The sequence below is a fragment of the Pleurodeles waltl genome, chromosome 5, assembly GCF_031143425.1.
Source record: "Pleurodeles waltl isolate 20211129_DDA chromosome 5, aPleWal1.hap1.20221129, whole genome shotgun sequence".
Classification (NCBI taxonomy): domain Eukaryota; kingdom Metazoa; phylum Chordata; class Amphibia; order Caudata; family Salamandridae; genus Pleurodeles; species Pleurodeles waltl.
Window position 1 is genome coordinate 220,455,272 of NC_090444.1, and position 19,110 is coordinate 220,474,381.

At 43.3% G+C, this 19,110-nt stretch overlaps 1 protein-coding gene across 3 annotated transcripts in view; it reads right to left on the bottom strand.

Annotated features, from left to right (window-relative positions):
• Positions 1–19,110, bottom strand: part of RCOR3 (REST corepressor 3) — a 328,175-nt gene that overhangs the window by 307,657 nt on the left and 1,408 nt on the right. The window lies entirely within an intron of this gene.

Consider the following 19,110-nt stretch of genomic DNA (forward strand, 5'->3'; position numbering starts at 1 on the left):
TAGCGATTATACCAAAACCTGTGAGGGATCCCCTGCTCTGCAGCAGTTATCGGACCATCTCTCTCCTAAACGGCGATATCAAAATCTTAGCCAGTATCTTAGCAAATCGGCTGCGTAAAGTCATACCGTCCCTGATCCACCATATTCAGGTGGGGTTTGTACCGGGCCGAACCTCCCGAAATCACCTGCGTACTCTGTGCCACACTCTATGGGCCTCCGGGGAACTGCCGGAGGCTGCGCTGGCCTTGTCTTTGGATGCCGAGAAGGCGTTTGATCGCATAGAGTGGCCCTATCTGTTTATGAGGCTGGCAAGGTTTGGTCTGGAAGACCGATTTATCTCTTTGATACGACTGCTGTATGATCAACCCACGGCACGAGTTAACTGTGGAGGTTTCCTCTCGGACCCTTTTCCCATCCGCAGAGGGACGCGGAAGGGATGCCCTCTCTCGCCCCTTTTGTTCCTATTGGCGATGGAACCACTTGCAACAGCCATCCGCTCCTCCCCCTCAATAAAGGGCCTCACTTTGTCGAATGGCATCTCCAAACTATACCTGTACGCCGACGATGTTCTTCTAACCATAATGAACCTTGAGCGCTCTCTGCCAGCCTTACTGGAGATCATCGATGGGTTTGCGCCCCTCTCTGGCAATCGTATTAACTGAGACAAGAGCGAGGCGCTTCCTCATTTGCGTGTGACCACAAAAGCTGCGCTTCTAGGATTTCCATTTCGATGGTGTCGAGACGCCTCAAATACTTGGGGGTGTTGGTCAATCAAGGCCTGGTGCACATGGTGGCGGACAATCTGGATCCCCTTGTCGCGCAAATTAAACTTGATTTTGAAAAGTGGAACCATCTGGGCCTCTCTATGTGGAGCAAGGTGCAGGCGGTTAGGATGGTCACAGTGCCTCGTTTTACCTATGTATTGGGGCTCTTACCCTTACAAGTGCTTCTCTCTACTCTGCAGAGCAGATACTCTCATCAGAGCCTTTGTGTGGGGTTCCACGCGGCCACGCTTGGCACCAGCTAAGCTGCTAGCACGCCACTCCCACGGGGGAATGGGACTCCCCTCGGTGGAACATTATGCACTTGCACTACATTTATCACAATTGGCCCACACACTGCCCAGAGTGCCTGACCCACCACAGTGGGTAGCTCTGGAGAGGGTGTTGCTTTCCACTGACGGGGGACTTGGAGGGCTCTATCGTGACAACCTCTCGTCTTCTGGCACGGCTAACCCGATCTTGAGGGCGACCCGGGCAGCCTGGCATATGGTCCACCGCCTGTTCGGGGTCCACCCTCTATTACACGCCCAGTTATGGAACAACAATGGTTTACGGATAGATGGTGAGGTGCTCAACTGCCCGCAATGGAGCACGGTCGGTATCCTTGATCTTGCTCAGGTTCTAGAGGGTGGTGCGCTTAAGTCCTTCATCAAGCTGCAGGAGGAATTTAATCTTCATCTGCGGCAGGAATGGCGATACTTACAACTCAAACATTGCCTGCAACAGGGTGTTGACACCATCCGATGGGGACTCCAGGCCTCGCCTGTGGTGACCTACCTGAAAACGTGGGGACAGCACAAGGGCATCATGGCAGGCCTCTATGAGGCCATTACCCGGCAGTTATACTCACAACCTCTTCTGGACAAATTGCACTTACAATGGCAGGATCGCCTGCAGCAGACGTCTGATAAGGAGGACTGGGTGGACATCCTGAAGGCCTTGGACAAGGGCACCCGGGAGATCCGACTAAAGTTCTGTCTATTCAAGGTGCTGCATAACTGGTATTGGTCCCCAGCGAAGCTTCACAGGATAGGACTTCTCCTGCATGCAAAGTGTTGGCGTTGTACAGAGGCGTGCTGTGATTTGATACATATTTTAATTGATTGCCCGACGGTCTGGCCTTTGGGGGCAGTTGTGGGCTCCACTCTGGCTGAGTCTATACTGCTTCCATCACCGCTCCCCCTTCTCTTATCATATTGCATGATATGTCCTCTCTACCGGCCCTGACCAGACCGCATAGACGACTGTTACACACGGCGTTAGCAACCGCAAAAATTAGCATTCTCCGCCATTGGTGATCGACAACCTCCCCAACCCCGGAGAAATGGATTGTGGCTATGACCCACATAGCCACGTATGAGAAGAGTCATCTACAACCTGCAGGACCATGCTCAGATATTTAAATAGGTGTGGAACCCTTTCCTTACTGCAGGACTGACGTAGGTTGCCCGACACCACCCTTACTCGCTGCAGACCACCCCTCGTCTCTCACATCTCTCACTTCCCTCCCTAACAGCTTCTCACTGAGATTACAACTATAAGCAGAACCAGACCTACGATCAAAGTCAAAGCCTTAGCTACTACATTTTTTATTCCTCTTGAGCCTTTAGCTTTTAGACCCCACCTCTCCCTCCTATACAAAAGCTTCACCCTGACATGCCCATCCTCTCCCCCTCCCCCCCTGTATATATGCCCCCCCCCTTACGCCCCATCCCCCCCCTTATACACTGATGGTATCTAATTCGGTCCTCTTTTCTCTACAGAACTCATTGACACTTGTGGCATATCCTCATCTTGTTTAATATCTCCTCCCACTTCCCTACTCTCCGCTGCCCTCGTGCCATTACTATCCCTTTCCCCCCTTCTCTCTATTTCTCTTTTTCGTTTTTCCCTTTCTCCCTCCCCCATTTTTTCCTTCTCTCCTTTTCTCCTTCTTTTTCTCCCCTTATCGCCTTTTCTCCTCCTCCTATATCATCCTTTTCTGCTGGGCTGGCGTGCAGTGTAGTTTGTGCAGGCCTTCGTGGGCCTTACAAACGCTCGTAGTTTAAGAGATTTGATCTTGGCCCTCTACTCCCTTCCTTGCAACCTCCCCTCATAGTTGCATCTTACTGAGTCACAGCTGTTGTACCAATCACTGCCCACGGCGGGTGAATGCCTAGGTACAAGCGGCTCCAGTTATTTTAGTTTGTTATTTTGATATCTTGATATTCTGATCTTTGACATGAAGGAACACAACTTATATTGGCGTCTTAATGTAAACCGACTGTACAGTGTGATTTAGACCTCAGACCCAATTTCAGTGAGATTTGACATTTCAGACATTGCGTCATTAGGCTGCTATGTACCACCCTTGTCCTATCGCTCCCCCTCTTCGTTCCCCTTTCTCCCCCCTTTGAGTTCCCTCTCTCTTTTTTCTCTTAATTTCGAGACTTTGATTTCTCTCTCTCTTACTGTTTCATTGCAATTGTTCCTTTATTATGATCAGAAGTATGGTTGACTGTGTTTTATTCGATTTACTTTCTATGTGATCCATCATGTGTAATTTCTTGTTCATGCAGGGACCTCGGTCCCTCTTTGGTTCTGTATCATCTTGCAGTGTTAATAAAGAATTTCAACACTAAGATTGAATCGCTTTTAACAAACGGTGAAAGTTTCAGGAAAAACAAGATGAGTCTCACTTCCCCGTATCTCCACGGCAAGATAAGCTTTCTGCGAGGCCGTTCACTAATGTAATTGGCAAGGATCGACAAGAAGCAGTTCATCGCCCTGTTATATCTCTACAATAGCACCTTTAATCACAGCAAGTTGCAATATCCACGCATCAGTTAACATACGTGTACCACACTTTACAAAGTCGAGTGAGCCTTATTTAAAACTCTCAGCTGTCCCAGAATAAAGGGTAATTTCACAGTTTATATCTATTCAACGGTTCTAGATTATAGGCAACACAAATACAAAACATGTGGAATGCATTATATTACAAATTTAGATTATTAAACAATGAAGCAAATGCTTAAATGTACAAATCCTGTTCCTGCGTAAAAAAAAAAAATAATAATCCTTTCACTTTGAAGTCAGAGAAAGAAAAGTAAAGAGGCACCCTCGGAAAACAGCATCTGACATTTGACCTTGGTCTTTGACTGTACAGCAAATGTGACAAGACACGATTTACAGGCCTGTTTACAGAACCGGAGCTCAGGATGAGTTAAAACAGGAGTGCTTGTGTAAAGGGCTCTGAAACATAGAAAACAGTAGTTACTGAAACAGTTCCTGAAATGGGAGCAGTGGATGGATAGTAGTAGTTGGTCCATTCTCTCAGGGACGGCTAAACATAGGAAGAGGCATGATGCATGCATGCCATGGCAAAACTACCTATGGGTGGGCTGAAGCCTACATATTGAATACAAAAGTCTCCTTGAGACAGCGCATGCGCATGCGCTGTCTAGCTGAGATCTAAAAGAAAGCTGTGAGGAACATTTTTCCAGCACAATACGTCCTATGGACTCCACACGAGATTGATCTTGTTGGGGTAAATCATCTGGTGTGTCTGAATTTTGATCAGCTTTACCTGTGAGTCTTTAATTAGAGCTTTCCACTATCTTGGTATCAGATTTTTGAGAATTACAGAAAGTGTCTAAAATGTGGACAGAATTGTTGCTGGATCTTGCCAATAATGTTAATACTTTAGAAATAATTGTGTTTTCTATTTTAAGAGTAAAAGCTTACAGGATGTCTGAAAATTGATCTATGGAGTTACTGAAAGCTTGGAGTAGATGCTAATTTCATACCTGGCATGGTACTAAGAGGATTTATAGTGGCTTTTTCGCGCTAAGAGGATTCTACACAGGGAAGGTTAGGGACTATGCCTTCAATATCAATATTAGGCAGAGTAAAGTTTTCAACGTATAAAAAGGGTATGTTATCCAGGGTTTTTTGTGCTGACTGAGTACAGTGTTTTCCCCTATGTCACTGAGGTTGAGAATTTGTTTTTCTTGTTTGAAACATGTACTTTGCGACTTTAATCAAGCTAGCACATTTTTGTCAATTTTCGAAAAATAGGCAGGAGCAGATGACAAATCTTCAAGACTCGAACATGAGAGATATATTTCAAACAGAATTCAATTTTGTTTTATTACACTGGACTGGCTCTAGGGCAGTGCAACTGGTAGGACCGAGATCGAAGTTTTCTTTGGTGACAGTTTTGACTCTCCATATAGTAGCTCAAAGGATTAAATAAGCCTGCTGCAAAGAATGCATCCCATGCAGTTCAGAGATCTGTATTTTATGTTGAAGGCTGAGTGGATTACGGCTTTTGTGGCAGTTTCTTTTTTTTACTGCTGTTCATAACATACCACCCTAACACAGAACAGTGACTGTTACGAACTGTCATCAGAGTGCTGCATGCAAACTGCATAAAATAGGTTAGGATGTTATATTTTTTGCCCTCAGTCTCTCATTACATACTTATAATGTTGCTAAAAGGGTTTGTTTGGGTAAATATACATTATTAGTAAAAAACAATCTTTATCAGTGCTTTAAAACAAATAAAATGTGTGTGAGAGAAAGGCCATGGAGACATGAGGGGCACTTTTGCCTGTGGTAGTGAGGGAATCTGAGAAGGGGGGTCTTAGGGGTGCCAAAACTTACTGTCACACTTGGCGCCACCAGCCCTAAAGCCGGCCCTGTCACAACACAATCTCCTGGATTTCAATCTTTCTGATTTAGGTTTTCTCACCATGGTATTTAGAAGCAATGGTGCTGGATGCTAAGTATTTATCCCTCAAGTGACAAGTTTATCAGACACTACCTCTGTTCGATGAAATGGAAGTTCTAGTTTAGATAGCTCAAACTGTTCTTTATAAGGGTAGAGCAACCTAACAGCAGCAGAGGCAATAAGCGTAGATGGTAGCATCAAAAACAGGACTTAAAGAGTAGCATGAACAAAGAAGCTGAGAATAGAAGACTGACTCCCTCTCCCTCTGCCCTGCTGCACGATCCTGCTTCAACAGTCCAATTCTGCTAAACTCAACCCCTTAAAAGACAGCAAACTTTACAGGGGCCCGCCTTCACAGTAATACCAACCCTCTCTGCACAGCACCCCCTTACGTCCCCTCTCCACCTCACACTGCCACTACCACAATGGACTTATCAGCTGTCTCCACTTCTAGTGGAGTCTGACATGCGGCAGAGATAATTAGGAGCAGGGGACCAAGAGAGGAGAAATGCCGGGGCATGAAAGCTCCAGTCTGCTTCCTCAGTCACCCAGGAATCTAACTTTCTCCATGCAACAGTCAACATATGATGTGGGAAGGTGGGGGTGGCAGCATCTTAAGCAGCGCAAGGACCAACAGTAAGCAATGGGTTGGCTCTTTTGGGACCAAAAAGACTACTTGTGGGAGTAGTATCACATACACATCCTGTAAACGGAGTCCTGATGGCAGGAACACGTAAATAGAGAAAACCCTTGCACCAGTCACATAATGAAAGAGCGTTTCACATTAAAAACAGTTCATATACAGATGCAATAGCAGTTAGAATTCTTAATAACATCATTGTGGTAAATTTCAAGTTTCACCTTGTAAGCTACTACCCACGCAAAAAATAAAACTTGCCTTCACTAGCCTTTTCTAAAGTGTAAATACACAGTGCCTGCAAAAAAAATTATATATTTCAAATGAGAAATAATAGACCAGCCCTTACAATCGCTCAATGACTTGCATGCTCGCTACCTATATCTCTTTCTCTGCACTCCAGGTCTTAAAATTTACTTCTGAATGACTCTGGATTTCACAATAAATGGCTGATAAACCAAGTAGTAGCGAGTGGACTATTATTTTGTACAGAAATATACTATGAAAAAATAAATAAATGCAGAAGTAATTGCTAATTAAAACATTACAGGTGGCAAAACGGGATAAGCCAGTATTTAAAAAAAAAGAAAAGCAAACAAAGCAAGTAATGAATGTTACGCCTTTGATTTTCATTGTTTGTTTCTTTTTTGTGAATGACAACAGTCCCTTGAGGTGTTCACCTAATTTGATGAACAATCAAAGATTTCTGAGAAAAGAGTACATCAGTGATAACAAAATCCATAATGTTGTTATGTTCGAGGTGCAACTGCAGCGTAACTTATTTTTTCCCCCAATTGGAAAACATATCTCTGGGTGGACAAATGCCTTTTTACAACCCCATGAAATATGGTGTGACTGGACGTCTTCACGCCTAGGAGGCATGTTAGCCTTGTCTTTTGGTAGCAAGCGTAGGTGCGTAAAATGGGTGTGCTAAATCACCTGCAGGGATTTGAATACCCCACAAAGATACAACCTTGTGGGTGCTGTTACTACAGTACGACCATGTCTTTCTAACCCCAAGGGAAACACATTTTCTCTAGTTTTACACAATATTAGCAGATTCAAAGTCAGGAGCGGGATTTCTGGACGTAAACTGTACGTGCCTATGTAAATTACAGGGGGTGTAATGTTTGGTAATTAGGCCCTTGGAACATACAAATGTTATAGACCATGTGGCACAGTCACACCTGCATTTTCCTCACACTTAGACATCAGACAAATGATGGCCACATTTTAGGGTAGGCATTTATTTATTTTTTTAATATTTTTATTAGATTTTCATAAAAAACAATATAACAAGACATCATAGGGCATCCAAAGCAGTGTTTCCAAAAGGATACATAGTTCTGAAGGAGTGAGCGTGCAATGCCGTATCATCAAAAAACAAAGATATATCAGAAGAAGAGAGGGCAGTCTTCTGATGCAGCCATCCCATCAGGTATCACAACACTGTGTCCAGCAACAAGGCAAATAAAGCACACAGGGTATTCACCCCAAGGTGTATCACTAACCTGACACCCTGTACAGAGCATCTGTACCTCCCAGACACAAATAATCATCCACATAGCCTCAGATCCCAGATCATAATAGTGTAACCAGGGACCCCATACTTTGCTAAATTTGCAGGTACATCCCCTGCTCCTATATGTGGCTCGCTCAGCAGCCATGTACATGTCCATGCCTGCCTTCCATTCACGCAGTGAGGGGGCCTCCCGTACACCCCAGTATTTCCCTTTTTCTACTATCATACCCAAATTACTGAACAGGAGTTGAGCCATCGGGACATCAATCTCTGTTGGGATTCCCAGAAGGATGTATTTCGGGTCAAGTGGGACATTCACCTCCAAGATAGCATGGAGTTCTTGGACCACCCAATAAATCTGGATGATGGGACAACTCCAAATTGTGTGCAAAAGGTCACCTCTGACCCGTGTACATTTTAAACACACTGGGGAAGCTGCACTCCCATCCTGTGCAGCATGGTCCGGTTATAATCGACCTGACGAAACAACCTTAAACTTTATCAGTCAGCGCTTTCTCTGACTTAATTACAGCCTCCCGGGGGTACATCAAAGCCACCTCTCAGTCGGTGTCCTCAATTTCCCCAACATCCATCACCATCTCTCTCGCACTGTACCCAGTGTGTCAGGAATATTGTTGTTGATGGTTTTGTAAGTATGGGAGATAACCTTACTCCCAAACTCCTTCATAAGCAGCCTTCTAGTGGGGCATACTTGGGTATGTCAATCACATCTAAACCCTCAGCCATCCAGCCATGGCAGAGTTATGCAAATGTAATGTACTGATTCTGGTGTACGTGGTATTTCCGCCTCAATGATCCCGCCTCAAAGAGGGGAAGGGCACGAGGGCACCATTTCCAATAAATCACCTATTTTGGAGATGCCGATCAAGTCCCAGGCTCAAACTCTTGTGATTTCCCCAATTACATCATGCGCCCTTCCCACACTGGTATTTCTATGGTAACTTTAGATGCCGAGCCTGGAGGCTCTGCGGCAGACTCCAAATGTAACCCGTGTTACCAGCAATAACCTGCCCGAACCAGTACCTTCATAGATAGTGTAAGGTTGACATTTTCTGTCACTTTCGTTACTCATGTTCTTTTAAAGCGCTATCAGGTATGTGGCTAACATTCACTGGTAAACTTACCTCGTGTCTAAAGATCAGAGAATATACCAGACTAGACGTATGTGATACATTGGCCCCATGCTACTATTTGGAGATATCCTCAAATTGAATGAATATTTCTTTCATTACAATGTAGGATGATGTTGTAACTTTCCAGTTTTTATAAGACCAGCAACAACTGGAACCAAAACAATGCTTTACAGCACAATGTTTTTAGATTACCCATAGAAGACCAGAAGCACTAACTGAATGTTGAATTTGTAACACTAAATGCATTTTGAGATCCACAAATGACTATCATGTATAAATGAGAAACATATTGGAAAGCCAATGCAGAATCATATGATAGCAAACAAGGTATCTGTTGTGAGCGTCTGTGTGGATCCAACTTCGACAGTACCTTAAAACGTGTTTGCGTTACTGGATAGAAAAACACCAAGGCACAAATTTCTTTTGCGGAGAGGGAAGTCACAATGTTTTTACATCCAATTTGCAGATAGGAAGTAATAGATGGGAACAATGCATCTCTTTTGCATGCATCATTTCCCCCATTTTACAAGATTTATACATGCAATTACCACCAGCAAAAAGGCTGTTGTCTGTGCAAATCGGAATCGGGCATAATTTTCACTCTGCTCTATGTGGGTACTTGTGTAAAACAAGCAGAAACAAAAAAAACAAAAGAAAAAAAATGCAAAAAAAGACACACAAAAAACATATTTGTGAAGAAAAAAAAAAATATCACACAATGGGAGAAACTGATTTGGCCACTTGCTCAATATGAGGACATCAAAGCAACAACAGTTATGTTACGGGCGGGAAGCGGCACTGCACAACATTGGATAGGACACACTCCTCGAGTCGTCTTGGCTAATGTCAGCTCAGTGATGCTGAGCTCTCTTTAGAAAAGGTCATCATACTTCCGCACTGCACATCCTTCCATACACTTTGCTACAAAGGGCATCAAATGAGCAACATTCATTCCGTGTCACTCACCATTCCATTATTGGTGAGCATCAAGACAAGCACAAAAAAAAACATACAGTACAAGTTTATAGCACCTGAAAAGACATTTACTATGCTGGAATACAGGGCAATGCGATAACAAACCAAACAGTCAAGACAAGTACTCAATGATACATGATAATAATATAGTAATCATGGCTTAGTTGTAACAGTTACATGATAACAATACAGTAAACCTATCTTCAACTAAAAGTAAATGATCACATGTTAAAAATGGTTACTCCATTCAATGTCTCCTCCAGTGTGTGTTCTTCCTGTCTATGGCCAACACATCTTTACAACCATGCCCTCGTGCATTTGTGCCTGCTATACTAAGAAGTGGCATTTGTTGCCCTTGCCATGCTTTGAAAAAGACCAACGCCTAATTGGCCATGGGGTAAAACATGTTTTGGCTGAACCTCTATATGGCTGAAACTATATGGAATAAGTTAAAATGTTCAAGCTATAAATAAAATGAATAAAGAAATAATGCTTTCTTAATATCCGATCTCTAATTTATTGACACAATATATACGAGAACATAAATTACAAGTGTAACGCACAACACAACCCCAAATGTCCTCTGATACTTACAATAAATATAAAAGGAAAATGGCTGCCTGTTCAAGCGTGCCATCCGTACCAATAACGATTTCTTATATTATTTTAAAAGACTGGCAATGTTTGTTGTACTGGGTACTGCTGGGGCTCCTACTCATCTAGAAAACGTGCCTACTGTATGTATCAGGGATTCTACTTACTTACTCCCTATAATGGCTGGTATATTGGCCTATGTAACTTTTGCTCTAGCACCTATGTCAAACTACTAGCACCTCATGCATACTATTATCCCCGATATTGGCAATGCCAATACTGCTGGCTGTCCAAGTTATATAATGAATCCTGTCAATACCGCTGCTGCTAAAGCAAATAATTCAAACTGGCAAGGCTTGCATGCTCATTGTCTCTGGTCAGGTCTTAAGGGAGAGACTGAAAGAACTGTTAAGCAGCTCCCCTTTCTCATGCACCTCTGGTACTACTACCATGTAAAGACTTGTGCATGTGTATTGAATTTGCAGAGATGTTCATGTCATGTTTGATAAAGATCAAGTGTCAGAAAAGGTGTGAAAATGTCACTACCAACAGTTAATGGGTACTTAGATGCTTGAGAAGGTCGGAGAGTTTGCCAAGGTTACTCAGAGGCAGATGTTCAACCACTTCCAACAGAATGGCTTCCTTAGCATCTGACAATAGCTGTTAAACTATAACGCCTCATAGTCCTACTACTTATGTATTCTCTCTCTCTCTTTTCTGTGTGTGATTTGGAACATATACTCCTATTTAGTGTGTCTTCGTGGTTTGCATGTTGACCATGTGTATTAACAAGCAGGTTTGCATATAAAAGTTGCCTCCCTGTCGGACGAATGGTTTAGCACATTTGCAACGTTTACTGAAATCTCCTTTTGCTTGCTGAAGTCTTGACTGCTGTGGAGGCACTATTCTCCATGGACATGCTGCTGGAAGCTACAACTAGTGGGCTCTTGGTGAAACAAACCTTCAGATCTTTCAAACATTTTGCCATCAACAATGGAAAAATTATTCTCAATTTTGTACCATGCCAACTCCACACATTACAGCAACACCCCTCTAAACAACTTCAGCACTCTTAAGGAAAGTCATGTGAACACCCACGATCCAAACAGAACTACTTACGTCACTCAGTGCAACATGCAGACAACTCATCACATCAAGCAAAATCAAAGCATGATACCAACATCAGTGAAGCTGCCAACACAATTGAGCACTAGATCAATTCCCTGCTTAAATGTCTTGACCAACACTCCACAGACAAATGTAATGCCTTCAACCATTCCTACAGTGAAAATCTAGAAAACATTGGACAGTACATGAACAATGCCAAGCCTACTTCTCTTCTTAGATCCCTTCTTGTAGCATCTTGAAATTCCAATCCACTGAAGTCCTATCTCTTGCAGATCTCGCTGACATACCCAAATCCCTCAAATCCACCTAATTTTAAGATGAAGTCTACCCTCACGCTCCATAAAAACCCTCTCTGGACATGTTCTCACATCTGTTCACTAAAGGCATATTCCCAGAAGCTCTGAAAACAGGCCAGATCTTCCCAGTTCTGAATGTAAAACAAACTTCCCCACACCCTGATGGCCTGTGAAATACCTGCTCATGAGTAATCTTGTCTTCACTGGCACAATCACTGAAAAAGCATTTGATTGCTCAATTTCATAATCAAATCAAAATCAAACATCTCTTATGTGACTGCCAATCTAGCGTCAGATCATGCTGCAGCACAGAGACACCTAATTTAAAAATTGTCCCCACACACCCTGAGATCTTGAATGCAATTCACTGGCAATAATCGTCAATGGTTTTCCTACCTACCTAACTGACACTGGTACCTCCGGGTATCAGGACATCTCCATCACTGAGAGAATCCTAGAGGGCTCCATTCCATCCTCAGTCATCTTCAACATCTAAATGGAGTTCCTGGGGCTCTACTCACCAACAACAGCATTATAATTCACAAATTTGCTGATACATAACTCTACTCGAAAGCCTCTTCTGTCCCACACATTCAACACTGCCTGGAACTCACCCAGACCTAAATGCCCAGCACCTACCTGACACACAACCCCACCCCACCCCAGACAGAATTCTCAATATTTTCCAAGAACAAGAAGCAACAACCGGTCCAAACCTAGCTCAATCACATGGTCCTCGCTATGTTCAAACACCAACTTTCACCCAACACCAAGCTACTTGGATTCACTTTGGACACCAAATACTCACCCTCAAGGAGATCACTGTGGGGAAAAAACCTGTCTGGTGCCAGCTCTCTAGTTACTAAAATAAGTGAAACAGATCCTCCCATAAAATGACAGCAGCATTGCCATTCAAGTCCGTTTCCTCTCCATCAAGATGCTAGTGCACCCTGCTCCATGGCTTCCCAGATTCCACATTGTCCCCACTTAAAGGCATCCTACATGTCACACCATACCTCATCAAGAGAAAGAGGAAAAATGCTGACATCATCATCATGCTGATGGAGGCCACTGGGTCCCCTTACAGATGATCACTCTCTTCAAAGCAAGCTTCATCACCTACAAAAGACACCACAACTAGCACCCTCACCTATTTAGCTTACTAGCTCACCAACTCCAGTGCTTTTCAGCACATGCTGCCTGGACACCATCAGCCTGGAGGTGAAGTGCAAAAAAAGCAAGGCAGCGGGCCTTCTCTACCTATACATCCATGATCTTGTACAACATTCTCTTACCCATCAGAACTGCACCAACCTTTCTCATTTTTAGAAAAGAGCCAAAGCCACACCTCTTTAAAAAACAAACAAAACACTGCTTCACGACACGGAAACAATCCATGTACATCTCCACTGCAAGCTATACCGCCAATCACTCTTATGACTCAATCTTTGCCTTTGACCCTGTATTGCACTCTGTAGCCTCTCTGCTGAGTTCACGCTATACCGTGGATACATACTTTGGGTAGCATCCCAAAACTGCCACACACAGGAAGTAAACGTGAAGGATGCACCCATCACATCTAATATGTATAAGCAATCTTTAAAGTATAGAGTTCTGAAGGCCCATTGCAGTGTAATTACAAACTACTATTGAGTCAATGTACAGCTGATAATAACCCTGTGTGCGCTATGAATTCTTTGATGGCCCACAATCCTTTGCGGGGACCATGCAATTTAAAGGGGCACTTTTGTTTCAGTTCCTTATGTCTTGGACTTTGAGAAGGCAGGAGATTTGAAGGGAGTTGTTTTCGTTTACATATTAATTAAAATTTAGACACTGTTTTGAGAAATTAATGGTGTTATTGTTTGCAGCTACTATGCCTTCCCGTTCGCTATCCCGTCCCACTGTACAGCCTAGTTTTATTGCATCTCTACCCACTTAACAAATTATATGTCTTCCCTCGGTTTACTGAGACAGAGGGGTATGCTTGGGGATGGTGAACCTTTGCAGTTGACAATGCCACCAAGAACCTCTTATACTGTGCAAAATATAGTCTAGATTTAGCCCAGGAAACAGTCAGCCAAAATGAATTGATGAGAACAGGCCACAATGGTTTTTCAAAATTCCTCAGCCAGCAGACTCTGGATCAAAACCACAAAGTAACCTGACTACCAATTTAGATGCCTACCCAACCTTAAGGAGAAAAGCAGAGACAACCTTTAAGGACAAAAAACACAAGGCTATGCAGACAGCTGTGCTATCCTCCGTTTTTCAAACCTTTAGCTCCCTGTCAGATTTCCTCAGTGGCATAGCAAGGACAAAAAAGGAACATGCCCTTAACCTTTACTTTGATACCGTGTCTTCACTCTCTAACAACATAGGTTTAGTAGAGCCATGCATAGGACGGTGGAGAGCAAGAGTCTGAAGAAGGACGAGCCTACTGGAGAGAGGCTAGGAATAGGTGGAGGGGGTAAAGGTAAATGTAAATTTTGCACTTGTATAGCACACTACTCACCCGTTAGGGTCTCAAGGCGCTGTACTCATACCGCTATGGAACCCCTCCTGGCTTTTCCCTGTGAGGTGCCCACTCCTGGGCACCCCCAGGGTGAAGCCAGGCATCCAAGTGCTGTTGGGGCCATTGTGGAGATTAAGCAAGCTATTGCCCAGAGTTGCAGAGTGGGACCCATTAATTAGATTAGGCACCGAGGTGAGAATTATCTGGTCCAAGGGAATTGAGCCCAAGACCTGCCGAAGCGGGACTTGAACCCTGGTCTTGAGCCAGATCTCTGCTTCAGGGTCTGCCGCTCTAACCATTGTGCCACACTTCTCCACGTAGATGGTGTGGAGGGGGAAGTCTATGTTTACATGGCGGATAGAAAGGTCTGGAATTGGTGGTGGCTGTGCGGGGGGGGGCAGATAACTGAAGAACGAGTCATTGTGGAAAAATACAGGAAAACTACAGTAGAACACACTTTATTGCACTATGGCTCTTAGTTACATTGTTTCAGAAACATTTCTTCTAACTTGCCTATCCAATACACTCACTAGAAAGAAACAAACTGCTAAGAACTCGCTTATATGCGTCTAAAAAAATGTATCTACCAAAACTTGGAATACATCAGTGACGAAATAAACCCAGTAGGTAATCAATTTTTGTTTAACAAAACTTGTATGTAGTATGTTATCTTAAACTGGCGTAAATAAAGGACTGCACTTGTGTAACAATAACAATGGGAACAAGACTATATATCACACTATTCATTAATAAGACAAGAGGAGTAAGTGTCACTTACCTTCCCTTCCCCTTCCCCTACCTGCCTGCCCACCTCCCCTTCTTTCAAGGGCTTCAGAAAGCAGCTGCCCCTTCAACTGCCATCGCCATCTAGACGAGGCTTGAAGCAACCAAACAGCGCCTCGAGACCCCCCAAGGTGACAGGTCACGCTCAAGAAGATTTCTTGATTGAATAATCTACGAGGAGGCTTTGAGGTTGTTCTATGTCTTGGGTGCGATGCAGGAGAATGAGTGACTTCCACTTTTGTAGATGTTTGGCATGTGTCAGAGTGACAGTCAGGCAGAGCATAGGTATCTGATTGGTTTGTTGGAAGAGTATGGGGCTGTTCTGGTTTTCTGGTCCTGTGATTGTGAAGGGCTTTGTATGTGCACGTGAGACGTTTGGATTGGCTGCGCTTGCGAATTGGCAGCCAGTAATGCTTTCGGAGGTGTGGTGTGAAAGATACAGTATGTGTCTTGCGGATGCGTTCTGGATGGTCTGGAATCTGTGTAGGTTGGAGATACCGGGATAGACAGTATTGCCGTAGTCCAGTCTGCTGTGTGACAGTCCGTCCAGTGTTTGGAGGCAACTATTGGAAGATCTTTTGCAGCATGCGTAGATGTGGAAGCAGGAGGTTCACACTGTGTTAACTTGAGCCGTCATATTGAGCTTGTCATCTAGGATGAGCTCTAGATTTCTTGTGTGCTCTGTGTGTACTGGTCCTAGATCCAGCGACCACAAGTTGGAACCTTATGGGGAGGTCTTGTTGCCAAAAACTAGTACTTGATCTTGTTGGAAAGGAGCTTCGGGCAGTTGGTTTGCAGTCAGTCTGCTAACATGGTCATGCAGTTGGTTCTATTGGTGTTTGTCTTGTCTGACAGGGAGAACTTGAGTTGGGTATTATTGGCATAACAGATGACAGTGAGATCTTGTGATCAGATGATGTTGGCGAGTGGTGTCATGTAGATGTTGAAAAGACTGGGACATGGATGATCCCTGTTTGACACCAAACATCTGTTTCTTGGTCTCTGATGTGAAGGGTGGCAGTCTGACCCTTTGGGTTCTTCCTGTGAGGAAAGAGCAGATCCATTTGAGAGCTGATCCTTGTATGCCAATCTTGTGGAGTCTTCTGGAGAAGGTGTTGAGGAAGACAGTATTGGAGGCTGCCGAGAGGTCAAGCAGGATGAAGGCTGCTTCTCCTCTGTCCAAGATGTTTCGAATGTTGCTGGTGGTCACGATGAGTGCTGTTTTGGTGTTACAATCTGATGTTACTTAAAGTACCTACACACAAAGATTCTCAATAACACCTCTGGAAGAAATTTAGAGAAAAATTGTATTTTTCAAACTTCATAACAGCTTAGAGCGGTGACACCCGTCAGAAATAAATATGCCAGGCCTTTCCTGACAGCACACATAGACAAGGCATAATTACATGATTTCATACTTTACTTTTTTGAGGGGGAAGGGAAAGAGAGCAAGTGAAAAAGAGACAGCAGAACCATCTGGCTACCATTGTACTGTGGTCCTTTGTTTTGAGCCAGGACCATACTACTCAGGGCTTTAAGTGGGCTTGGTCTCTCCGGGTCTCAGATCCAGTAGTAATTTAAAATGCACATTGAAACGGGTCCGTTTCGTGCTCTATATTCATGTACTTAACTTAACTGGCAAAAAACTAATTCATTTCTGAACAATGAATGTAAGACACTTAAAGTCCATGTCAGTGATTTCGTTCCAGTTTATATTTCAATTTTAACACTTTTTGGAAGTGCAAGATTAAGTAAGCCATTTCCAGGATGTCATGATTACATATTTTTGTAGCATTTTGCTCTTGTATAGTGCATACTTTGAACTGAGTTCCTTCCAGGTATTCATAATGGGCCACTAGCAAGAGATCTGGAGCGGAGGTTGAAGGCAGTGCAAGTTTCTCGGATGCCTTTAAGTGGCTCAAAAGAGTGTTTCAGAATATGTGGGCATCAAGTCCATGGCCTGTTTGCAGTATGGACAGAGCAATGGTCATGAATTCAGTTGTAATGTGATTCTGTGCAAATGAGCATGTAGGAGATGCAGAGTTGTCAAAATGATGAACAGGCTGAAATAAAAGAAAATGCAGTGCTTACAGGTGAATTGGTGTGTTGAGAGAGTGTTGAAGTGAAGGAGATCCAAGAAGTGCATTCATTAAAGAGCAAAATAAGTTTCTGAAGAGGAAAGAGGGGAGGTCGCTGAAGAGCTAAGAGGGGAGGATGGAGAAGATGTGGAAAGAAAAAAGGGTGTACATGTCTAACTGTCAACATAAGGAGAGTGATTGAAACACTCTGAAGACTGCTACCTCCCTCACAGGCATTAGCAATGTGCATTACCTCCATGCCCATCTTCCAAGATCCAGTTCATACAATTGAGATCTCATCGCCACCTGGCAGACCCAATGCCCTAGCTGACTCAAAATACTTAACCCCAACATGGCTGCCATTACCCAGACACCACTACAAAGGGGAAGTAGTCAATCCACACACCATGTAAAACCAAGCAAACCCCGAGGAAAAAAAGGACCACATATAATCAATCCCCACCAAAGGGACGGGGGTGAGAATCCCAGGACTGTATAGGGGAAAATTTGAACATGGAGTAATGAAGATTACCAGAGCATTCGCAGTTGCAATTCCAGAATAAAAGCATTTTTAACGACGAAGTTGTTGGTACTCATTTTTTATCTTAAATAAATAACAACCTTTGATAAAGCTGGTTTTAGGATTATGTCCATTTGGATGCAATAAGAAAAAGTGTAATGAGGACCCAAAATACTAGTTGGGTGGCACACAATGGAAGCTGCAGAACTTTAGTTTACGCGCTTGAGCCAAATTACAAAGGCCACACCCTGTCTAGAGACCTCCCTACTTTTTTCATCCCACTTAAAGTACTTCTGCAAATGCAGCCACAGTAACTGAATAAGTGAAAGTGCATATGACTATGATGTTTCCTTGAAACCTAAATAATTAAAAACTACATGCCTAGCTTGCCTCTGATTAATACACACATGTTTTCATTTGATAGATTTCTCTTCAATTAATTCATACTGTCACCATTTTAGGGACATACGATTCAGTTCATTCTTTTGATTTGTTTAAGGTTGATTCCCTTTTACTTTGGCTTAGTCCCAAGCTTGCAAGGAGTTAGTGGGTTGACCATTTCTTTTTCAATCTCTGAAAAGTAGCATACCTTACTGGTAGACTCCGACTGGAAGGGTCCTCAAATCTATGTGTGGAATGTTCTATTATTCCATATGGCCGATGCACAAAAATATGTTAGTAGTCCTTTTAGACAGGAAGTCAATAATGTCAGTAAATCACAAAAGGATGCAGTAGCTTCTTTAGTTTGCATGATACTTGGCACACCTTGTGCAGCTTCTCCTGCTTGAGCTTCTGTTCCCTGCTATAAACTGCATTCAATTCTGATTCAATTAATAATTGAGCAACAGTTGTAGAGGCTGACCCAAAGTCTCCATATGTATTTTTAAGTACCATTATTTTTCACGATTAAAATGAACTGGCAAACAGTCTAAGATACATACATAATAGGTGTACGAAGAGCAATTGGACATTTCAAGAGGTTAGTCATGTTTTATTTTGTGGCATATTTCCCAAATTTTCAACGGTAACATCGCCTGAAAAGAAGGAAATAGCAAAATGTAGATGTGCATTGCTCAACTGCATGAAAGATGGGAAATAAATGAAAACATGTCAAATTCTGTAACACTGGTCCATGGGGTTACACAAGACAGCCTACCCGAAGATAACACATGCAGAATAGAATACGAGAATGAGTCAATAGGCGAACGAATGGCTATAGGGGCCAGTACATCGTCATATGAGTGGATAAGTACCTGGGAACATGGTTCAATGGATGAGTTAAACAGAAGTGGCAGACAGCAGACACCTCTCATCAGCACGACGACATCAACATACAACATCCTGGCCACCCTGATCCATGCATTCACTCAGTCTTACGCATTCATCCAGCCACACGGTCACTCGCTGCTTCA